Source organism: Rutidosis leptorrhynchoides, chromosome 1, assembly GCF_046630445.1.
Source record: "Rutidosis leptorrhynchoides isolate AG116_Rl617_1_P2 chromosome 1, CSIRO_AGI_Rlap_v1, whole genome shotgun sequence".
NCBI classification, from domain to species: domain Eukaryota; kingdom Viridiplantae; phylum Streptophyta; class Magnoliopsida; order Asterales; family Asteraceae; genus Rutidosis; species Rutidosis leptorrhynchoides.
This window is the reverse complement of record NC_092333.1, coordinates 501,189,706-501,204,998: the sequence shown is the minus strand read 5'-3', so window position 1 is coordinate 501,204,998 and position 15,293 is coordinate 501,189,706. Positions and strand designations below refer to the sequence as shown.

General features: G+C 33.8%; 1 non-coding gene across 1 annotated transcript; it reads right to left on the bottom strand.

The window, feature by feature from the left end:
• Positions 1-3,325: 3,325 nt before the first annotated feature.
• LOC139886887 (small nucleolar RNA R71) lies at positions 3,326-3,432 on the bottom strand. Its single transcript, XR_011772748.1, has one exon. It is a non-coding gene; the product is annotated as a small nucleolar RNA R71 (small nucleolar RNA).
• Positions 3,433-15,293: the final 11,861 nt, after the last annotated feature.

Here is a 15,293-nt window from a genome sequence, read left to right as displayed (position 1 = left end):
ATTCCGACTGAGGACTCTTTCGTAATGAAACATCTGACTAGACCCTTAATACATTGTCAGTCCCAGACCATGCTTGTGTAGTCACCAAGTATATAAACTTCGTACGTGCATGCTGAAGCACAACGGTTGTTGTAAGCTGTACCTCTGCTAAGTAAGGCCATGGAACACGGCCAGTGTTGATTAGTACACTGCACCATAACGTGGTCTCAAGCATTGCACCCCGCTTGAGGGATTCTTAGTAATTAAGGAACTGTTTGTTTAAACACATAAAAAATTGGACTGTTAGGATAACCGAACGTGTACATGGAAGTCAATCTGACTTGGCCATGGTGTTCTCTATGGTTGAACTCTTTTTAAGGGCCTAACTATCTTTTAAAACCAATCATTAACGAAAGCATTGAAACACATCACGTCTCTCGGATATGGTTAACCCTGTATTCTATTATGCTTAAGAAAGTTTAGACCTTTGTGGAATGTTAATACGTCACCCAACTGAGTCGCTTAATTGGATGAGCCGTCTGAACGTGTATGCCTGTAGTCAAACTGCATGGGCGTCGGGGGTAAGGGACGTTGTTGTCTATTCATAATCTTCAAGCCTATCGCATTACCCAGTGACATGTCTTACGACAGGGGCGTTTAGGACCAGTGTAATGAATGCAAGGCCTCTACCTATTCATGAGCCAGCATTCCATAATCTCGGCAGAATAACTGATGAAATCATAGTATGCACTTGCTTTAACCTTATCTGAATTACGAATTTTATCGCATTTACTTTATCTGTCTTATAAACTAGAAAAACCCAAAATTAGGTAACCGCTAATCCTTCATAACAATCTTAAACTTTAATATAGGTTCGATTCTTCTGATATCTTAAAAATACGACTCTAGGTCATACTTCCCTTACTCATAATAAGGAGTAGTACGATTAAGGCCCCGCTAAATATAAATTTTAAAACAGTACCCCCCTCTTGGTGGTTGATTCTGACGTGTTGCGACCTAACGACACCGCACAAATGAAACCGTCCATTTCGGCTATATCACAAATCTTGGGCAAAATTGGCTAAGGAAATGAAAAGTGCAGAATCAGCTCTAAAAGCGCCGCTCCTCAACTAAGAGCGCCGCTCCTGTCGAGCAAAAGCACCGCCCCAACTACAGAAGCGACGTTCTTATGCACATTTCAGCTCCATTTTCCACCAGTGAGCAAAAGCGTCGTTCCTAATGCCAGAAGCGCCGCTCCTATTCAGCCAAAAGTGTCGCTCCTACAACAAAGTGTCGCCCCTGATTCGAGCCAAAAGCGCCGATCCTGAGTCAAAAGCGGCGCTCCTGTCGATGTTTCAGCCCAGATTTTCAGCACTATAAAAGGGACGAGATTAGGTCATTGTTGATATGCATCTTTAGAGAGCAGCTGACTTAGGTCCGAATTTTACATACAAAACCCTAATTTCATCATCCATTGGTGTTTAAGGGTGGATTCAAGGAAGCTAGCTCAAGATCCATCATTGTTTAGCTTAGATCTTCATCTTCTTTACATTTTGGGTTGTAATCTCCACCTTACTTTGCATATTTTGAATCTATTACTTGTAATAACTTGAAGATGATGATTATTTATGTTTCTATGCTTATTATTAGTTTGATCTTAGCCATGATTGGCTAAATCTCTTGTGTTTACTTATTTATGAATCTCTAATGCTAGTGTTTGCCCCAAAATCAATTGAATAATGTTGTTTGAATGAATTACATGATCATGTGTTTTTGAGTTAGCTAAAGATCCATTGCTATGAGTTTGTTTTAGGCTTGACTTTGATTATATATGTTGAGTAGCTCTCTTAGTGATTTGAGAAGTGAATCAATGTGTGCTTCAACACATTAGGTGATCTAGACAACTAGCTTAGGAGTTGCAAGTGATTGTGTTCTTGATCTAGGTTGGTTTTCAATTGGCCTTTAGTCAACACAGTAGTGCCGATTATCTTAAGTGATTTCGATAGTTGGAGGTTTTAAGTGATTTTAACCCAAGCTCAATCTCAATGACCAAATCATGCTTAACTCGATCCTAGAATACAATGCTTATGTGAATTCGCGAAGTGTTATTTGATTTGAGGTTTAGTAGTGATATTAAACGTTTAATAGTTCAATAACGAATGAGATAGCAAAATAGACAAAATGGGGCAAGTCAAGCATAGAGAGGATTAGATAAGTGAACACTTCTTATTTAATTTGATTTAAGCCTTAATATTTCGTTAATTATTTCTTGTTACTAGTTTGCTTGTTAAGTTTAAGTTTGTTAATTGTGTAAGTTTTAGTTGTTAGTTAATATGAATCAAACCCTCCCCCCCCCCCAATCAAACAAACTCTAGGACAATCGATAGCTACAAATATTCGACTTACACCGCTCTCTTGGGACGAACTTGATAAGAATACTTACATTAAAGTGCTATAATAACCGGGTTCTAAGTGCTCGTTAGTTGTGTGTGCTTATTTGTAGTGTTTGAATCATATATAAATTTAGCGGGTAACAGATGTATATGCACAACACCATCAATACTTTCTTGGCGCCGCTGCCGGGGAGTGGTTAGCTTAGTTGGGTATTTGGTTTAAACTTTTGTTTGTTCGATCCTTTCGTAGGGGTTTACCCTTGCGAAAGTTATTTTTCGTGTTTTATATATTATTTTTTTTTCGAAAACCGCTTGTGTTTGTGTTGTGATTAAAGGATAGGTGCCTTTGGTGTATGAAAACAAGGTCTCACAAGGATCAAGAGTCCACACATCCATTCTCCGATCCGGAAAATCACGTGCACGGGGTTTATAATCGTAGAGAAGAAAAGGTATTAAGGAAAAATTTCGAAGCTTTGCCATTTTGTTTAGAAGACATGGATCCTAACGGTCAACCGATTCTCAATGAAGAGGGTAATCCAATCAACCATGGTCCACCGATTAATCAAGAGTTATTGAATGATCCGAACGACACACCGATGTGGAATGCTAGATTAGTTGCACCAACAATGATAGCACCGGCAATTACAAAGCCACCAATCGAAGCGAAAAATTGGAAGATTGAGGGTAACTTTTTCACGTTGATCAAAGATACATACTTTCAAGGGATGATAGACAAAAATCCGTTCGAACACATCCAACACTTTAATGATCTTTGTGATATCTTCAAATACAAAGATGTCACCGATGACGCTTTTAAGATAAGGGCATTCCCCTTTACACTTTAAGGGGAAGCGGAGATTTGGTTAAGGAGCTTACCATCCGATTCCATAAGAACTTTTCAAGATTTAACCAATGAGTTTATCAATCACTTATTTCCACCATCAAAAGTAGAACGACTTCGAATGGAGATTAATGGGTTCACCCAACGGGGTGATGAATCTTTGTATGACGCGTGGGTACGATTCAAGAAAATGTTAAGAGCTTGCCCACCACACGGTTTGACGAAAAAGGAGTACATCAACACATTTTAACGGGGTTGCAATGCTTTGACGAAGCAATATCTCGATTCTTCATCCGGTGGGGTATTTATGTATAAATCACCAAATGCAGCCGAAATCTTATTGGAAGACATCTCGGTTAACACATACAAATGGGCACCTTCACCGCGAGATTTGACAAGGAAAAGTGTAGCACAAATTGAGAGTGATAATGGGCAAGTGACACTTGCAAGCTTGAACAATCAATTTCAAACGTATGGGAAAGAGTTGAAAAAGATTCAACAAACGATAGTCGCAATGCAAGTAGGTTGTCAACGATGCGAGGGTCCACATCTCACAAAGAATTGTCCTCAAATTACTCAATGCAATCATGTTGATCTAGATGACATTCCCATGAATTCGGATGCTCATGTGAACTACGTGAGTAATCAAAACTATCAACGGGGAGGAACATCGAACCAAGGCTACTACAATCCTAATCATAAACAAGTGTCATTCAATACCTAAACCAATACACCACCCGAATTCACAAACCAAAACCGCAACCAAGGTTACAACAACAACTATCACCAAAACCGAAACAACAACTTTCAATATCAAAACCAACAACCTTACAACAATCAACCTTATAACAACCAATCCAATTCGAATTATCAAAACAACTAAGGTTATATTCAACCACAAAATAACCAAGGTTACAATCAACAACCTCAAAAAAACATTCAACAATCCCAACCTTCGAAAAGTTTAGAAGAACTCATGCAAAACTACATCAGAAGGTAGAATCAACCGAAGCTTTCATAACAAAAGAGAATGAACTTTTGAAGCAACATATACGAAACCAACAAGCCTCATTCCAAAACCTTGAGAGCACCGTTGGGAGACTTTCAAATCAAGTTGCCGAAAGACCACAAGGAACTTTACATTCAAACACTTAAGTTAACCCAAACAACAACTACATCAATAACAGAAACTAAAACAACAATAACACGAGAGTTATTCCTATTGAGAGCAACACTACTAATCCAAACCACATGTAACGACCCAACCCATTATCCAACCAAGTACGCAAAAATATATTTTTTTTTAAACGGAAGGGTGCGCAGCGCGCAAAGGCCTGGCAGCCCGCTGTTCAAATTTTCCAATTTTCGTTTAAAGATCTCCCACTTCCCGACACTTTTAGACGAAATGACTTTCACAACACATTATAATATGTAAAACTAACACGTTTCAATAATAAAACAAGTTTTACGACACCGGGCCCACATCAGCCGTATTACGACTTTCGTACAAAATACAAGTTTTCGACTACATGAGTTTAAGTTCCAAACACAACTACGAGCATGATGTTTAGGGATAAACTACCCAATCCTAAGTCGAATCCAAAAGTAATCCAAGCAAGCATCAAAAGGAGAAATCATCTAAATCCCGAGCATACCCTTGCCACATCCGCCTCAGAACCTAAAAATGTAAACAACGAGAGGGTATGCTAATGCTTAGTGAATGCAATAATTATACGCATACATACATAATTCAATCACTTGCATACACCTACACAAACAACGCAATATCATTAGAAAAACACAATAATCGAAATAATCAACGTACAATGCTAATAAAACTCACACAACCCAAAGTACACAATGTCGACATTCAACTCGATGGTGGCCGACGAAGAGCGGTAGGTCAAATACGTTAACCACTCACCACCCATCGCAATACGTACGTGGCCGACGAAGAGCGGTAGGTCAAAATCATTAACCACTCACCACTACGCACCATGAGGCCGACGAAAAGTGCAACCGAAACGTTAACACTTACCTCAATCACAAGGATGGCCGATGAAAATTGAAACTGCTTACCATCCTACGATAAGTGGCCAAAGAAGAGCGGATCCCCAAACGGATAACACTCATCACTTACCCCAACACACACATGTGGCCAACGAAGAGTGATAGGTCAAACATTAATCACTCGCCATATAACCAAACACACACATGTGATCGACGAAGAGTGATAGGTCAAACATTAACCACTCGTCACATGCCTCACCTCCAATCGTGGTCGACAAAGAGTCATTCCTTCCGGATATCACTCACCACATAACGCAAACCAAATATAGCCAACGAAGAGCTATCCATGCGGATATCACTCACTATATTTCTCCCAACCCAAATGTGGCCCACGAAAAGCGTATCCTACCGAATAACACTTGCCAGGTTGCACGCAAATAACCAAATTATATACATACGTGTATAAATATTCCACTCACATCGATTACTTGAAAAATAATCCCGCTTGAGCTCCTAAACGTCCAAATGAAAATCACCTAAGTAATTCACAAACAAATAAGCTAAACACTCTAGCTTATGCCCAAAACACCATAAGTGCAATTTTGACCCATTAGCACTTACTTCCACTTTGACTAAGTCAAATCTCACCCGAAAACCCCCATAACCACAATCGACTTGTGATTATGTTCCAACAACTCATTTTACTCAAGGTTTCATCATCAAAACATATTACTTGCATCAATTTACACAAAACTCATTTTGACCTAATCTCAAGTCAAAACACTTATTTTGCAAGCTTACACAATTAATCACTTATAAGCTAAGTTAACTAGTGATATTAACATCCGAACATGATTATCAACTAATCAATTTCATCATCCAACCCAAAACCCACCAACAATGGTTATCAACACCATTTACTAGCTTAATCACCCATTTATCAACTAGTGGGTTTACTCAAGAACACCCAAATCAAAACCCCAATTATGAACACTAGTCAAACTATGAAAACTCAGAGTTAGAACTTACCAACACTACCACAACGTAGCTAGGAGCGAGATGAACAACTTTAACACTTGAGCTTTTGATCGATTCAAGCTCCTTCTTCCCCAAATCTCCAAATCTCTCTCTAGAAATATCTCTCTCTCTAAGAATGGATGAGAGTGTTTGTGGATTTGAAAGTGATCCAAAACTAGATCCAATTCTGGTATTAAGGCCACACATCTGTCCTCAAGTGAAATGACCAAAATGCCCGTCATTTAACTCAAAATAGAAACAAGCAGAATTCTGTCGCAGGATAGGTGCGCGACGCGCACCACTGCCTGTGCGCGGCACGCACAAGCTCAAACCCAGCCTGTCAGTTTCTGTTTAATTCAGTTTGATTATGCAACGTTTAAGTACACCTGTACACTTGGTTTTAGGGTCTTACACTACAATCAAGGGAGTTCATCAAATTTAAACAATACTTATGCTCAAGTGAACTCGATTGATTCAGCCGAAGAGGATCAAACTGTAACACCCCAAATTTCAAGATATTTTCTATTAATTAATAAGTGACTTTTACTGAAGTTTTATATGAATGATTTAATGATAAGTGTAAATTAAATTATAATTGAAGTAAATGAGCTATGTAGTTAGTTTAAAACTAACTAAGGACCTTAAGTGAAAGTTAGAATTAGGACTTTCACAAATAGAGTTATGGTGGGGAGGGTAAAAAGTGTAATAAAGTGAAAGTTTAATTAAACTAAATATGCCAAATTGAATGAGATGAGTATCAGTTGGAAGAAAATACTTCAAGTGTGTGTGTATGTGTGAAAATTTCGACCAAGAAGGAGAGGGGAAGGATTCAAGCTCTAGAAAACATGCAATAGTTGAATCTAAGCCATAGCTACCTCTACTTTTCAAGGGTACCAAGTTGTTTCATCAAATTTCATCTTTTCTAGCTAAAGTTAGGGTTTTGAAGAAAGTTTAAGGTATGAACTCTATACTTGAAGTTTGACTTAAGTGTTTGTTTAAAATGTGTTTAGAACATGATTTAACATGAAGTTCATGCTTTATGGAAGTGTAATTTTGAAGTTAAAAGTCCATAGACAAGTTCTGAAGTGACCCGTCCTAATCCATAAGGAAGAATACAATAACATATGATTCCATTGCGAGGTATTTGACCTCTAAATGATACATTTTACAAACATTGCATTCGTTTTTAAAAGACAAACTTTCATTTCATCAAAGTTTGACGGGTATGCATACCATTTCATAATATATCCAAACTATAAATGACTTAATCTGTCATCTACTTAATAATAATCTTGTTGAACTCAACGACTCGAATGCAATGTCTTTTGAAATATGTCATGAATGACTCCAAGTAAAATCTTTACAATGAGCAAATGCACAGCGGAAGATTTCTTTCAAACCTGAGAATAAACATGCTTAAAAGTGTCAACCAAAAGGTTGGTGAGTTCAATAGTTTATCATATCCATCATTTCCATAATTTTAATAGACCACAAGATTTTCATTTTCATAGACATCCATCTCATATCAGGCATTTCGCAAACTGCATAGAGATAAAAATCATTCATATGATGAACACCTGGTAACCGACATTAACAAAAATGCATCTAGCATATCCCCATACAGGCACCTCGTCTGTATACAATATAAACCTCGAAGTACTAAAGCAGTTCAAATTCTCTGACTGGGCTTGTCAAGGCCCATAGATCTATCTTTAGGATTCGCGTCTATTAGTGGCGTTCACTAATTCTTAGGTTACCAGACTAAACTAAAAGGGATACGCGGTATAATAATTCAATCATAGAATGTAGTTCAAGTACTTGTGTCTATTTTGTCAAACATTTATAAAAGCGCATGTATTCTCAGTTCCAAAAATATATATTGCAAAAGCATTTAAAAAGGGCGCAAATGAAACTCACAATACTGTATTTCGTAGCAATAATGCAAATGACGGCACTGAATAAATGCTTGGTTGGCCTCGGATTCACGAACCTATATTAAGTATATATATTTATATATTTGTCAATATCCGTCTAACAATTTAGGTCAAGTCGTAGTGTATCACAATCCTAATGCTCGAGACCGATATGCAAAAGTCAACAAAAGTCATCTAATCCAAAAATGACTTCCAAAATCTATATATGTTTATTATATAACTTAAATATAGTCGTTTTACATATTTAAATATATTTATCAGATTTTATTAGAGTAAATAATAAAAGTTATTTATTAATAAAAAATTTATATTAAAATTTATATATGATAAAAATATACTTTTATATATCTCAAGTAATAAAATTTATACAGTTTACTCAATATCATAAAGATATAGTGGTATGTATTATTAATGTAATTATATTACGTGTGGTATAAATATCTTTGTATCACATATATATTTGATAAAATAATATTGATAATAATAATAATAAGTAAAAGTTGTATTATTTTGCAATAATAATAATTATTATTATTATTCTACTAATAATAATAACAATATTTATATTTACTAATGAGGATATTAGTTATGATAAAATGATAATTCTAATAAGGATAATTCTAATCATGATAATTTTAATAATAACGATACCTTTTTTAATATTAACTGTAATAATAATAATATTTTATAAAAATAATAATTCTATTCAAAATGATAATTTTTAATAATAATAATACTTAAATGATAATAATAATGATATTTTATAATAACAATGATATTTCTATTAAAAATGATAATTTTAATAAAAATGATAGTTTTAATATTTAATGATACTTTTAATAATAATAATAATAATAATAATGATAAAAATAATGAAAATGATAATTTTGTCTAAATCAATATCTTACAATATTTTAATTTCATCATGATACTTATACTCATTATTTCCTAATCGATTTGTTTAATAGCTTTTAGTCCTCTTTTATATTGCATTCATAATAATGGTAATAATAGTAATTATAATAATTAGATGATACTACTATTAGTTTTAATGATAATGATACTAATAATAATTATTATAATAATACTAATGATAATACTAATAATTATAATAATAATAATAATAATAATAATAATAATAATAATAATAATAATAATAATAATAATAACCTTAATGATAATAACGATAGTAATACTAATTACAATAACAATTTTTAATGACAATAGATATATTAATAACGATAATAATAATAATAATAATAATAATAATAATAATAATAATAATAATAATAATAATTAGATAATAATAATAACGACGATAATAACGATGATAGTAATAATAATAATCATTTTAATAATAATACTAAAATTAATGATAATTTAGTTGACTATATCTTTTAATCCGTTCATCGAAACCATACGCTTTCTAAATGAAAAGTTATTAATTTTTAGCCAGCTTTCCAACGACATGCATATCATATACCTTATCTCAGTAGCATATGTATTAAATTCATGATTTATCATAAACTATTTAACGACGAAATTAAGTATACAAGCATGTATAATCATATATACTCGAGCACTAGTCAGGGATACATTATTAATATCTAAAAGATAAGATATGAATGCTCACGTATCAATATTGAGATTCAATATTGCAGGAAAGTATGTAGACGCAACGGAGATGATAAACACTAGGTTGACCTCCCGAGCTATACCCCCGAGCAATACCCATAACCTCCATAGCTATAACCCATAATTTCCTTAGCTCTATCCCGCTCGAAAAACCCGTTTGAAATAACTCGCTCATAACCTCGTCGTAATATTTTATGTAATATACTAATAATAACGTTACTAATAATACTAATAATAATAAACTTAATATTAATAATCTTAATATTAATAATAATAATATTAATAATCTATATATATGTATATTTATGTGAGAACTGAGATGAGGAATGAACCACTCAAACCGAAATCGTCCAATTTATAGCACCTTCACCCCCACCTACCACTCATGCAATCGCATGAGTTTGTGAGGGTGGCCTCATGCGATCGCATGAGCCACATTTGCAAGTCCAATTTGTTTAACACAAGGCTGCCGACACATTATTAATTATTGTTATCTATAAATTAATATTTAATCTATATAATTAATTATATATTATATTATATTCATGTGCAAAGTAAATTTGTAATTTTAGTTCCGATACTTCGTACGTTATCGCTCGACATATGTCATGGTTCCAATTTTTCGAACGTCCTTTCGTACGCTAAGAAAACTAGCACTTTACGTTTTGTGACTCGTACCCTTGTCAAGATATAGACTTAAATTATCCCTAAACTATATCACTCGAAATGTAACTTGAACGCTCGAGCGTTTTGGTCATTTGCTTCTATAAATCGACGTCCCGTTATATATACATAAGTATATATATATATAATAGTATTATTTAAATAAAATATTTTATAACTAAACAAATATTAAATCTTATTACATTGGAATATATATATATATATATATATATATATATATATATATACTTTCATTCCGAAATATAAATTCGAAATATTTATTTAATAATATAATAAATAATTTTTTCAAAACTAAATATATTTCAAAGTTCTTTATATAGTTTAAAATCATTTCGAAATTATTATTTAGTAATACTTTTATCTTTTTGAAACAATAAAAATATATTTATAAATTTATAATATAAAGCTTTAATTAAGTTCATAAACAAATTATCTTATAAAGTGTTTTAATAATAAAGTTCTTTTTAAACTAAAAACGTTTTGTACGTCTGAAACTAACTTAAATAAATATGATAATTTTGTTTTCTAAAACTAAATATATTTAGGAATCATTTTGTTAAAAGATTAAACTAATGGAAATCGTTATATCATAAAATGTTTTAGAAAAGTAAAATCGTATATAACTCATAACAGGTTTTCAAGTTTTTAAATTACTGTTTGCTGATGAAGCGTAAAATAAAGTCCGAAGGTTAGATAAACGTATGAAATTATTTTAATGAAAAACGTCATTTTTCTTAACTTGTCGATATCCCTTTTCTAAGTTATCTATATTCTCAAAATTTCACTTTCACCCTAAATAATATGAAAGTTAACTAGTTAACATCTGTATAGGAAATCGAACAGGAAACTCCACTAACCCTTATCTAGTTCCCGTTAATTGACACTTTTGTTCTTACTTGTAAATCACTTTACCAATTATTCTGAATACCGTTAAAAAGAACAGATTTCTTTAAATCACAGTGGACCTCACAACAGAGACCCATAATCATATCATAATGTATTTGATAATTCAATCATTTGATATTATCTTTTAATTCCGTTGATAAATATATCGAAACAAATACGTTCATGTAAAGTATTATACATCTAATACTTTGTTAACGTTTTCAATTAATATTATATATTATGTATACATATCTATATACACATAAATGTTCGTGAATCGTTGAGCACAGTCAAAGGGTAATTGATTACATGATTATAGTTCCAATATTTTTGACACTCAACATTACAGACTTTGCTTATCGTGTCGAAATCATATAAAGATTAAGTTTAAATTTGGTCGGAAATTTTTGGGTAGTCACAAGTTCAAGTTGATTCTTGGAAATGTATGAATGTGGGGTTTTAATTAAGAGATGTTATGCTTGAAAGGTTGTTGAATGATGTGGTTATGTAAGGTTTCAAGTATAAAAACGAAATTAATTAGTGTTAATGTGTATATTTATGTATGAACTTGCAAAAGAACAAGTATTTTGGAAAAGAAGATGATTTTAATGATGTTAATGGTTAAAATCAAGTTATGCACATAAGGCGTTTGTTAAAATGCCTAAGAGAAGAACTAGTAATGTTCATGATGTTATTAGCCATGTATGATGATTAAATTGTGTTAAAAATCATTCATAATAGTGTTATTAGTATATGTAAGTAGCTTGGTTTTGTTGGAAATGTTTTTGTGTTGAATTGAGTTGAAAATTTAGTCAATGATGTCAAACCCGTCACTAAGAAAAACTGCACAAAACTTGATTTTGTAAAAATCATATAAAATCAACCGTAGCTCCGTTTAGGGCGTGTGAGCACTTTTCGGAAAAGGCTTTGAGTGTCCTTTCCAATGAACAAGTTTTTAAATGCTGAACAGAGATTTAAATGGGTCAGAATCTGCTATGAATGTAGGGCTGTCCAAATGGTGGAATTGTGTAAAGCTTGTATAAAGTATTATTGTTTGGAAATTTGGGCATGTTGTAAGTGTCCATGTTATTAGGGAGTTATTTAGACATGAGTTATCACTTGTAGTGTAGTGTTTCAAGTTCCTTTCTTGAGTCAAAATCGGTCAAAAGCTTAATTGGGTCAAAATTAAGCTAGTAGCCACTTTGGTGTCTAATGGCATTATAAGCGGATTTATGTGTTAAGTAAGTTATAAATGTGATTAGCATTGTGATTAGGAGCTAATCAAGGGAAGGAAAGTGGCCAAGTGTGCAAAAGATTCCTAGATGAGTACATTGGTAAATTTATGTTCGAATAACGTTTTAATTATATATTCAATTTTATGATGTGTAGCTTATTATGTTCATGAGTATATTATAGTTGAACGAAACAATTATAATGTTTATTGTAAATTAATAAGGTGATAATGTGATAAAGATAATTTCGTTAGTTTATGTCCCGATTGGTAATGACAAGCTAGTGATTATTATGGAAGATGTTATTATAATGTTGATTTGTTAAGTTGCTAATAAAAGTTAAAATGTTAAAAAAGTCTTCGAGTATTCTAATGGAAAAAGGGTCCGAGTAGAGTGATGAAACATGAGTTTGTGATGAACAAATGAAAACGGAATCCCCGTTAGTATAAGCCGATCATGAGGACCAAAATTTGGTAAGTGGTGATACACTTGTCCATGACTAGTAATCAAGGTAAGTATTATTCGAATGATGATTTATTATTATTGTGAATATTTCCCTTATGAAAATTACTATGTTGTAGATATGTGATATGTTAATGTCTTAATTACATCATGTAATGATGTGGCATGGAGCATGGGTCACGAAGAAAGAATGCACCATTCTTATAAATAAGAATTGCTACCACGCAAGTGCGACGTTTATGAAAATTAATATGATTTAAAGACTAGACACGTTTATCGTTAGTCGTTTTATACACACTATGTTGCTCACTAAGCTTAAAGCTTACCTCTATTAATTGTTGACATGTTGTAGGTTCTTGAAAAGCGGTACAAGATTGTAAAGTGGACTTGCAAGAAGTAGTGATTAAAGGAAGGGGTACATAAATAGAAAGTTCTTGAATTGATATGTAACAAGTGTTAGAAAGGTAAAGAGAATGTGAGTAAATTGAAGAAGAAAAAAAAAAGGGGGGGGGGGGGGGGCTAGCTCAAGTAAGTTTCTATTGAATTATGTTTTTGGATAAATGCATGTGTTAACGTCTTGAGTTGAAGTCCGTTAAACGTTTTAGAGTAAACAAGTAGTCAAAGATTTTGTAATAAGGTTAATGAAAGGTTTAAGTATGTTCATTTGAAGTATAATAGGCAATGGAATGAGTCGAACTGGGCCAAGTTTGACATATGAGTCGAAATGGGTCAAAATGACATGTTTGAGTTATGTAACGGGTCGTGCGCGACCAAACGTAAATTGTATTTCTTAAAGAAGTATGGAAGTGTTAAAGTTAAGTTCCTTAATGTATTAAAATGGTGTTGTGTGATTTTAAGTAAATAAAAGTTCAGTACCAGCGACAGAACAGGGCCGCGCCGCGGACCCCTTAGCCGCGCCGCGCCGTTTAGTATATTTTGGGAACAGGAGATCTGAAAAACTGACCTGCTTATCCCTGGGCTGGGTGGTCATCTTTAAAAAAAAATTGTCTTTTTCGGGCTAAAGTTAAGGGCGTTATACAAACCGAATATCCTCAAGTTTTCACGTTCGACGTTGAAGGGGACAAATTTGATTTCGATGAAGCGTTGGAAATTGATACGATAGATTATGGGGTATTCAAGTTTTCGGAGGATTCGGACGATGCAATGTTTATTCCATATCAATTTAAAAGTGTAATGTCCGTGGAGGCTATCGAGTCGACATGCAAGGAACAAAAGGGTGAATTTGAGCAAATTAAATTGGGAAAGGTTGAAAAAGAGAAAAAGGTCGAAACTTTATTGAATACAAAGGAGCAAAAGAACGAGGTCGAGGTTCTTGCTACATCAACCAAGGAGAAAAACAAGACACCGGTCTCACATCCTCAACCATTACCTCCTACACATCTAAATGATGTGGATTGTAAGTCAACTTTAACCGATAATGAGAACATTTATGTTAAACTCCCCTTGGCGGAGGTGCTTGAGAATATGCCCAATTATGGGAAATTTTTGAAGACACTCATGGCCAAAAAGGGAGATGTTGAACTAGCATCCACCGCTTTCTTGAAAAGGGAGTGTGATGGGATTTTGAAGAAATGTAACCTACCACCAAAAATAGGTCCCGGACCTTTCCTTATCCCATGTAATGTGAACGGGTCGAAGATGCTTACATCTTTAGCCGACTCGGGGGCAAGTATCAACTTCATGCCCCACTCCATTTACAAAAGATTAGGCTTAGGTGACCTTGCACCCACTACAATGGGAGTTAAATTAATTGATCAATCAATTAGCTCTAGTGTGGGGATTGCCGAAGACTTAATTGTTAAGGTGGGGGATATGGAATTTCCAATTGATTTTGTCATTGTCGACATAAAGGAAGATCTAGTTGTACCCCTTGTTTTAGGAACGCCAATTTTGGCAACCGCAGATTCTTTCTTTGACTTTAAGACCAGAAAATTAACTCTTAGGGACAAAGGGAAATGCATGAGCATACGAACCAAACATGTTAAAGCACCATCAATACCATTGACCACACAACAAGTTGTTGCTAGTGTGCAATGCATCTCAAGCACAAAGCAAATTGGTTCACCAACTAAAGGTGGCGGGGGATTGACCAAGAAAACTCAAGATAAACCCAAAAATCAAAATGACGTTGTTGACAAGTCCATGAGAAAATTGTTTGGGCGGGTGCATCGGGCTTCATCCAAAAAGGACGAACATTTGA